Genomic DNA, 10,596 nt, shown 5'->3' on the forward strand with positions numbered 1-10,596 from the left:
CCCATTAGGCTCTACAGCTTGTGCTAATGGTGATTACCAGCCGAGATTAGGAGTCTTGGGGGTACCCCTAATTATGGTCCCCGACAGTAAGCCAAAAATACTTGCAATAAAAAGCAGACTATTGGATCGAAAAGAATTCAATTACAAGGACAAAGAATGAATGAAGAGGGCAGCAACACAATACCTAAATGTTCCAAAATGGTCAGATATGAAGGGATCAAGGAATTCAAATCAAGCTAAGAAATCAACTATAGTGTGAAACGCATATTCGGTTGCATGCTACTTTTTCGGAAAGGGAACATTACCATGATAGCTCAAATTAGGCTCCCTAAAAGGCTTATTCGGAAAGGGAACATTACCATGATAGCTCAAAGTTGAACTGCCTGTGTAACACTACCAATGCTCACGCTCAAATGAGGTAAACCAAAGGGGAAATTATCTACCTTTGACATGATGGCACCTTGGTATACACCACCAATCCACAAGTTCAGTTTACTCAAGCAATCGCAGCTCAACAACCCTCCGACTTACCATCCTTGAGCACTTGGAACTACTACCTAATCCTAATATTCAAATAAATCATCATATCAAGACCACGTGCTGCCACACCTGTGGCAGCCATTATGGGGCTCTTGCCGCTCTTAAACTCTGCAAGAACATAGTCCCGTTCAGCTTGAGCTTTATCACCATGTATAGATAATGCTGGCCACCCATCCATTCTAAGCTGCCGGGTGATCTTATTGCAATCCTTTTTTGTTTGGAAGAATATCAAGATACTGAAAGTCGCCTAGAGGGGGGTGAATAGGCGAAACCTGAAAATTAAAACTTTATCCCCCAACTAGATCCCTTGATTAGTGGTTAGAACAAGATATACAAATATAGGAGTATACAAACTAAGTTCTTGCTTGAAAAGAGTATTGCTAAATAATGCGGGAGTGATGAATCAAATGAGTTATAGAATAACAAAGCAAGAAGCCTTAGATGAGAAGAGCACTAGGACAAGTTCTTTCTTGCAACGTGTTGCTTCACTAAATGGAAATTTAACTTGAAGCAACACCAAATGATATTAGCAAAGAATGGAGCAAGAAAAACTTAGAGTACGAGAAAACAAACAAATCACAAGCAATAAACACAATGAACACGGGTGATTTGTTTTACCGAGGTTCGGCCCTCGAAGGCCTAGTCCCCGTTGAGGAGTCCACTTAAGGACGGGTCTTTTTCAACCCTTTCCCTCTCTCCCCCGATCACACAAGGATCGGCGAGCTCTTCTTCTTCTCAAGGATCACTCTCGATCCCGCAAGGACCACCACACACTTTGGTGTCTCTTGCTAGCTTTTACAAGCCTCCAAAACTTTGGAGGAAGTTCAATGGGAGTCAAAACTCCACGCGCAAATGAACACAAAGATGAAGCACCCACTATCTCTCGATGAATCTCACAAGGCACTAGTGCTAAACTCAAATGAGTAGCTCTCTTTTGCTTCCTCTCTCTTTTGTGGCACTTGTGTTGGTTGTAGTGGTCTAAATCTTGTGTATAGGATGGATCAATGAATATATGTGGTTGGGAGGGCTTGAGTATGTCAACTAGATGACTTGGAATGTTGCTTGGACTCCCACACCTTGAAGTGGCCGGTTGGGGTGGTATTTATAGCCACCAACCAAAACTAGCCGTTTGGTGGAGGCTGTCTATTCGATGGTGCACCGGACAGTCCGGTGTGCACCGGACAGTCCGATGCGCCAGCCACGTCACCAAAGCCGTTGCAATTCGACCGTTGGAGTTCTGACTTCTGGGCCCGCCTGGATGTCCGGTGGCGCACCGGACATGTACTGTAGAGTGTCCGGTGCGCCAGCATGGGCGTGCCTGACCTCTACGCGCGCTGGCGCGCATTTATTGCGTCGCAGGTAGCCGTTGGCGCCTGAAGTAGCCGTTGCCCCGCTGTTACACCGGACAGTCCGGTGTACACCAGACAGTCCGGTGAATTATAGCGGAGCAGCTGAAATTAATTCCCGAGGCTGGCGAGTTCCGGAGGCCGCTCTTCCTTGGAGCACCGGACATGTCCGGTGTACACCGGACAGTCCAGTGAATTATAGCGGAGTTGCCTCTGGAATTTCCCGAAGGTGACGAGTTCGAGTTGGAGTCCTCCGGTGTACACCGGACATGTCCGGTGGCACACCGGACAGTCCGGTGCGCCAGACCAGAGGTGCCTTCGGTTGTCCCTTTGCTCTTTTGTTGAACCCAATATTTGGTCTTTTTATTGGCTAAGTGTGAACCTTTGGCACCTGTATAACTTGTACACTAGAGCAAACTAGTTAGTCCAATTATTTGTGTTGGGCAATTCAACCACCAAAATAAATTAGGGACTAGGTGTAAGCCTAATTCCCTTTCATATACGACTCCCATCCATTAGATCAGACAAGAGCTTACTGAGTCTATGGGAAAGAGGTGAAAATCAACTCACATCATGTCCATTTGTAATCGAAAGTAGCATAGTAAGTGAGCATAAAAGTTTTTAGTCAAAAGACCGTCAACCATACATACCTTGGATACTTCTCATGGTCTGAAATAACTTCAACAATTTGTTGTATGGAATGATTAGCTTTAAGTTCAGGTGAGCCTATGATTACCTACATTACAATATAAGCTAAAAGTTAAGAGAAGGGCTGTCAAAATCAATTCAATACAACATGGCAATAAAAGAACCAGAAAATAACAATAACAGCAGAGATCGTGCACCTTGTAAGGATTTTGTAGAAATTGTCTTGCTAAGGCTTCAACTTCTCTAGGCCATGTGGCACTCCAGTACAAGGTTTGCCTATCTGGGCGGATCTAAGGATAGCAGAAGTGTTGGACAAGCATTAGAGCTAGGAAAGACAATAGATATTAGTAAGAATTCTGCATTTCTAAACGGAAATGTACTTGTGCTACTATTTTTCGAATTTGGGGCTCAAACCCCATATCTAGCATCCGGTCCGCCTCATCCAACACAAGGTATGTCACTCTACGTAGGTTTGTGTGACCAGCTTCCATCATATCAATCAACCGGCCAGGAGTTGCAATGACAATTTCAACTCCTAAAAGTGCAAATGACAGAATGCATTGAGTTTAAAAGGCATTCATCTAAAAAGAATTAAAGTGGACAGATGTGTGCAGGTACCTCTTCTAAGGTCCCGTATTTGTGGACCCTTAGGTGCACCACCATAGACACATGTGCTTCTAGTTCATGAATATGATCCAAATTTTGTAGATTCTTCCTGTATTTGAACAACTAGTTCTCTTGTGGGAGTGAGAATTAACACAATTGGGCCATCACCTTGTTCTATAGGAATTAGAATAACGAATATTATTAAAAGGGTAATGGATACAGTCAGAAAACATACAGAAAGCTCACGACAAGTTTATAGGAAACCAACCTAGCCGAAGCTGGGCACCAACATGAACCACCCTAGGTAACAAATAAGATAATGTTTTCCCTGAGCCTGTTTGAGCGATACCAATCAGGTCCCTACCCTTCAAAGTCGTAGGCCAACCTTGAGATTGAATAGGTGTTGGCTCCACAAATCCAGATTTGGTAATAGCTTGCATGCAATAATCTGTTAAAAGAGTCATGAAACAGTAGTGTAAGAAATCACATGTATTTTGTTATTTTCAACAGTTCCTGATCCGCGGGGACACTTTCATGTTCCACGACCGCTTCTCCCTCCATCTCGAAATATAGACATATCAAGATTCAAACAAGACAGATTTCTTAGATTTTGGCCAACAATTACTCAAATGATACACATGCATGTATAAAAGTTGTATCAATAGAACAACATTCCACATGTAATTTAATGCAAATTGATTTTGAAGCAATTGATGATATATTGTAAGCGCCATTGATGATCAAAGAACATTTCTAAAGATTTCTCAAATCTTACTATATACCTTATAAAAAGAAACAAAGGGGGTACTGATTTCTTATTAGATTACTTGACGCAGCGAGATGTGAGTTCATGGCATAGAAAACCATAGAATTTGGTTAAGACAACTGGCAAAGAAAGTCAATAAATGCAGCTGACAAAAGAGTGCAGTATGCATACCCGATAGATGATGTGTCCAGCTCCTTCTTTGAAAGAGTTATAGTGATCATAGAGACATGTCTTGTTGTCTCAAGCCTGCAGAGAGATATAATCTTGAACTCCAAAATTACGGGTTCATGTGCAGTTATAGTTCTATCCTGGAATAAAAACAAGTCACTTACGGAAGTAGGCCTTCTTCCAATGGCTCCCACATATTAGTAATATCAGTAGATCCAGTGGTGGTATTCTAATGGAGGCCAACAATCCTCCTCTTCACAGTAATAACAGTAACAATTAGAATCAAGTGATAAGTAATATTAGCAAGCACCAGAGCCATAAGGAGTACCTTGATCAATTCCACAACCATGACAGTCTTATTGATAGCCCTCCCCATGGCCTTGAATACAACCTCATCAGAACCTTTGTCCTTAAAGTAAGAAATATTATGGTGCAACTTATCAGGCACACATCACAACAAAAGTATATTGCATAAAAGCAGTAGTATCTCATAAAGTGAGGCCATGTGAAGACATTCTGGACACTCTTGCACACTTTGAAATTATAAAGCGCAAAAAACTGCTTGAACAAAAAGATATCACATACAAAAATGGCCAAGAATAAATATAAGTATCCAATAAATTTCACACAAATTCAGAAATAGAAGTTGCTATGATTAATGAGCACCGGGGTATAATTTTCGAAAGGAGACACACAAGGACCATATGACAAAAATGGCAACATGTTGACAGTAATAGTATTGCCACATCCACTGCATAACAAAAAAACAGTAAGCCAAGTACCAAATCATGACTACTAAAACAGGAAGGTGATTAGACAGTTAAGACAATAACAATATCATATACTCTGCCTTTTTCCTGTGGCGCATCGCATCACAGACATCATACACTTTTATTTGCCACCACATATCTCAGCGAATGTCTGGACGAAAATATGGTCTTCTTTAGCATAACATACTTTGGGTTTTCATGGGCACATCAAAAAGCTCTTGCCATTTCCTATAATGTTGCAGAAGTTGCAAGTTGCAACAAAAACAATAGACAAAGCCTTTTAGTGCCATTGTGAAAAGCTACAGTTGAAACCCAAAAGAAGCCTTAAGGTTTTGTTTTACATTCGCTCATATTCAAGGCAGGCTAAATCTTTGGCTGCCTCCTCCCATGTCAACTTCAGCCTTCCACTGCCTCTCTTTCCATTACTACCCGGTCTTACTTCTCAGGATACCAAATACCCGACAAACCAACTGGCAATTACATTATTATGAATGGGATTACATGCCATAGGCAGTACACAAAAAAACAATGTATTGTGTTCCTTAAATCATGACATAACTAATATAACAACTTTAAAGTTGGCAGTCACGTCAACTTATAGCAACATGAACTAACTAATTGTATCAACAACAAGGTTCGACCATTGCACAAGAACTGCTACAACACAAGAGAAATGGTAAACATAATGCAAACTCACCTGGATGAGGGTGGGCGCAGGATTTCCGTCACTGTAGGATGGTTGGAGCAGGATGGCAGCTGCGACCTTTTTAATGATGGTGGGTGCACAGTTTGGGGATTTGTGGTGGATGTCTCTGTTGGCAAGGCGATATCCAGATCGCGTCGCAGATAGTGCACTTTCTAAATCGGCGTCAGAGATCAAGCGCGAATGTTGGGGGGAATGGCAGGATGCCAAATCTGGGGCCCTGGTAGCCTAGCCGATGCATGTTCTATGTAGCGCGAAAGGGGAAACAAAGGGGGTTGATGGCTGGTCGGGCTAGGGGACGCAAGGGATCCTCCATAGCTGGCCACACCGCGACTACGCGGCTGGATGGCGAGGTGGAGGGGACGGCGAGGCGGGGGCATGGAGTTGGCATGGCGGCTCGAGAAGCTGTACAACCGTGACAATCCAGCCACACATAGGAAAGAACACTAACATCGTAATTACAGAAGAGACAATGGAGTAGCAGGAAGGAGATGAACTCACATTGGAGGGCGGACCGAGGCTCTCCGATTTGCTCCGTCATCTCGTTGTCGTGCCACACGAGCACCAAGCGTTAGCTCCTAATGACGACGGGATCTGGGCTTGCGATGCCCCGAGACGTGACACATCGCACGGCCGAAGCAGCTTGCCGCTGCCGTGTTTTGCCTCCGCCTGCCGTGCCGCCCGTGACCGCGAGAGGCTGGCAGCTTTGCATGAGGAGGAGGATGGGGGCACTGCACGTCGTCGGCGAGCCTAGGATCAGCTTCCGTCAGCAGCCTGCAGCAGTCGTTGCGAAGAACGGCAGCCACGGCGCCGTCATCGAGGAGATCCACGGCCTGATCCGCGCCTACAAGGACAGAAACGTGGAGCGGCTCCCGGCGATCCCAGTCGTGCCCTGCATGTGGGGCGGCACGGCCCCGGACGCGTCGGGCGGCGTCGTCGCGAGGGACGTGGTGGTCGACCCCGCCACGGGGGTGTGGGCACGGCTGTACGCGCCGACGGCGACGTCGGCGGGGGACGGAGCCAGGCGCCCCGTCATGGTGTACTTCCACGACGGCGGGTTCTGCGTTGGGTCCGCGGCCTGGACTGTCGGGACTTTCGTCGAACAGACTCCGGGCGTCCAGGCACCGGCGGATCCGCCATAGGACGCGGCGAGCGCACACGCACTAGTGTGGACGCCGCTCCGTCCACGCACGGTCCTGCGTGGATGCAGACCGTGCTCGCGCCTTGCCCAAGGAGACGACCACGAAGCCCGAGGCCGCCCCTAGATGGGGTCGCGCCCGTCGTATCGAGGCTGGGGTCGCGCCACCGCGCGCCCGTATGCCACGGCTGCGCCCTCGACGGGGCCGCAAAGCCCGCGTGCCTCTAGGGCAGCATCTGTGTGGGGGATAGATATCCCCTGGGTCCACTAAAGAAGTAAAAGGCCTCACGAAAGGCCCGAGGGCCCAATAATTCGTAAGGTCATTCTTTCGTGGGCCTGGGGAAAGACAACCAACAAAGAAGAGAAGACGTGAGACCAGATTGGTGCAAGCCCGGAAGGCCCACATCGTCGAACGAGTAAATCGCAACGGAGACCCGACTTTCCCGCGCTGAAGCCCCATGCAATGGAGCCATGCGAGGATAAGTCGGCGAGGGTTACGTAGGGATAAACTCAGGAGATTCACTACCTTTCAGCTACTTGTTGTTATCATATCCACGTGTACTGCCCCACGGTCGAGTATATAAGGCCTAGGGGGCACCCCTTCAGAACGATCGACCCTGTTTGACACAGCCACCCACGTAAAACTCTCTGCGCCCTCTATCAGAGAACCCTCTTGTAACCACGCTCATATACTCACCAGGACGTAGGGTGTTACGCACTTCTAAGCGGCCCGAACCTGCAAATCTTGTCCATTGTCCCTCGTGCGATCGGCACGAACCATTTTGCTACAGTCGTTGACACCGTCCTACTCCTAAAAACACCTTGAGGGGCAACCCCGGGTGTGCGGTCGGACCCAAAACACCGACAGCTGGCGCGCCAGGTAGGGGGTGTGTCGACGATCCAAGCTAGCTCAATGGCCGTCACCTTCCACAGCAAGATCGCCGTGCGTCCCGGATCTGTATTCTGCTTCGGGACAATCTCGTCCGTAGCGGATGAAGAAGGAATTCTACACCGCCTCGCAGATCTGCCGGAACAGAAGTCTCCTCCAACAAACTCCGAAAATGCTGGAAAGACGCTACCTCCGGCTCTTCGGAAAAAGATCGTCTCCGGGGAGGCTGGAGCTGGAAGCTCGCTGACCCGGAAGACTCCGCTGTCCACTTCCCCGACGAAAGAATGGACACGGGTCGTGAGAAAGAAGGAGACCAGGGAGAGGCAAGTCGTTCTTCCCGTTCCTCCGGCCTCAAAGGAGAACGGAAAGAAAATCGCCGCGACAGCAGTACCGTTCTACCCCGACGTCCTCTTCATCGGGAGAGCAGAGTCACCCGCCGTCTCTGACGATGAACCGACCGCGCCTGGAGAAGAACCGCCTCAGCGAGAATCCCGCCGACGAAGAAACCGACGCAGGAACGTTCGGCGACATCACACAGCTGGAGAACGGGATCCGGAGCAGCCTGTCTCACGAGACGAGGTCTCAGAGATAGGAGAAACTCCGGAAGAACGCGTCTTCAGGGAACGAAGGAACTCTCGACGACGTGATCGCCGGCGGACTCAGGAGCAAGCCGAGCAAGATGCAAGGCAACGACGCGAGAATCCGCTCTTCGGGCGCAACCTGAACCCCGACTTTGCCCGAGCTATGAACACGCCGAGCGAAGTCGGAGGCGTTCTAGCTCGGATAGCTGACGGTCTTCCTCGGACTCCCGACGCCGAAGGATACCGACGCCTGTTCACTCAGGCGGCCAACCATCTTCTACCGCTCGCTCACCCGCCGAACGATTTGCGACACGCCATCAACAGTCGCCGAGACGCGCGAAGCTCTATCAATGCTTCGCGCGAACGGCGGCATGAGAACGAAATTCACCGTCGGGAGGAGTATGACCGAGATCATGGCTTCCCGACTCAAAGCCAGGCCACCCGAACTGAGTCGGCAACAGCTTCAACTGGTGGTACCACCCGGGGACGGTCGAGGAACCACCACCGCCACTCCCCTCCCCGGGACAGACGTCATCCCCGACGACAGGAGGACACATGCGGAGTATCCGCCCTTACTCCGCGCCTTAGGGCCATCCAATGGCCTCCCAACTTCAAGGTATCCAATGTCGACAAATATGAACCTAAGCAGGATCCAGGGGGTTGGTTAGCCGTCTACACCACCGCTGCTCGGGCTGCCGGAGCATCCGAAGACGTCATGACCGCGTATCTGCCCATCGTCCTTGGGCAAGATGCGCTGCAGTGGCTACGACATCTACCCCGACACTGCATCGACGACTGGGGAGACTTCAGTCGACGTTTCACCGCCAACTTCCAGTCTCTCTCCGACCAGCCAGCGCAACCATGGGACCTCAAATCCATCAAGCGCCGGGGGGATGAGACTCTCCGGTCATACCTTAAAAGGTTCCAGACCATGAGAAACCGCATCCCCGAGGTCGCGGAGGCGGCCGTGATCGAGGACTTCTACAGAGGATCTAACGACTCGGCTTTCGTCCAAGCCATACTACAAAAGGCGCCGACTACCTCCGAGGAGCTGTTCCGGGAAGCCGACCTCTACATCACCGCCGACGAGCGGGCCCAGGATCTCATCAGAGGAGCAAAGCCTGCACCGGCAGCACCACGACGTGACGCGAACCAGCCATCCGACAAACGCTGGGAGAAGAGGCCTCGTGAAGAGGTACACGCTGCCGGACCACCCGCCTCTCGCGCCCGAGGAGGGCCTCGAGGAGGCGAGCGCACGCTGGACGACATCCTCGACGCCCAGTGCCCGTACCATAAGGACATGCGCCACACTCTCCGCAACTGCCGGGATTTCAAGCACTCCGTCGGGCATGGCCGACCCTTCCAACCCCTACCACCTCCTCCGCCGAGGGGAGGACCAGGTGAACCACGACAGCCCCATCAGCCGGAGGAGGGAGGAGGAGGAGGAGCTTTCCCGCGCGTTGACAGAGAGGTCAACGTCATCTTTGGCGGACATGGGTCGCAGGAGAACAAAAGACAACAAAAGCTCAACGGCCGCCAGATACTAGTGGCGACCACCGGCCCTCCCGCCCCATACCGGTGGTCGGAGCACCCAATCACTTTCACTCGGGAGGATCAATGGCTCAACTTTGACCATCCAGGCAAATACCCGCTCCTCGTCGATCCGGTGATCCGAGAGAGCCGGGTAAAGAAGGTGCTAGTGGACGGGGGGAGCAGCATCAACGTCACCTTCCCCCGTACACTCCAAGGCTTGGGAGTTCACCTCAAAGAGCTCCACGAGTCAGACACTCCTTTCTTTGGCATCGTGCCGACAGAAGGGGAATACCCGCTGGGCCACATCTACCTGCCGGTCACCTTCGGGACTCCGGATAACTACAGAACCGAGTTCCTGAGGTTCGAGGTGGCGAACTTCGACTGCGGGTACAACGCCATCATCGGAAGGCCGGGGCTAGCCAAATTCATGGCCATCCCGCACTATACCTACATGATACTGAAGATGCCAGGACCGCAAGGAATCATAACTGTGCGCGCCGACTTCCAAGGCGCCGCAGAATGTTTCCGAGTGGCCATCCAAGCAGCCCTCACCACCAAGCCGTCGACGGTTCCTTCTACGCCGGCGAACTCTAAGCCTGAGGAAGACCTCGCCGTACCGGCAAACGAAGCTCAGGCCGCGACCTCTATGCGGCCGACTGAAGAAACCAAGCGAATCAACCTGGGGTTTGCTGATGAGCGCAAGATGGCCATCATCAGCTCCAGTTTGAATGACAAATAGGAAAACGCGCTCGTCCAGTTCCTGCAAGATAACCGAGACGTATTCGCATGGCAACCTGCGGATATGCCGGGAGTCCCGAGGGAGTTGGCCGAGCACAAATTGAAAGTCTATCCTCAGGCGAGGCCGATCCGGCAAAAGCTGCGTCGTTTCACGCCAGACAAGAGAGAGG

The 10,596-nt window shown here is 50.3% G+C and overlaps 1 pseudogene across 1 annotated transcript; it reads right to left on the bottom strand.

The window, feature by feature from the left end:
• Positions 1-346: 346 nt before the first annotated feature.
• On the bottom strand, positions 347-4,483 carry LOC103644459 (DNA and RNA helicase pseudogene with Copia-64 insertion; annotated as a pseudogene). The gene is made up of 8 exons (NR_161412.1): positions 4,403-4,483; positions 4,239-4,327; positions 4,078-4,152; positions 3,409-3,588; positions 3,153-3,314; positions 2,915-3,069; positions 2,732-2,824; positions 347-2,622 (listed from the first exon to the last, which is right to left on the bottom strand). The product of NR_161412.1 is annotated as a DNA and RNA helicase pseudogene with Copia-64 insertion (transcript).
• Between the last annotated feature and the right edge of the window lie 6,113 nt (positions 4,484-10,596).

Source organism: Zea mays, chromosome 1 (genome assembly GCF_902167145.1).
Source record: "Zea mays cultivar B73 chromosome 1, Zm-B73-REFERENCE-NAM-5.0, whole genome shotgun sequence".
NCBI classification, from domain to species: Eukaryota; Viridiplantae; Streptophyta; class Magnoliopsida; order Poales; family Poaceae; genus Zea; species Zea mays.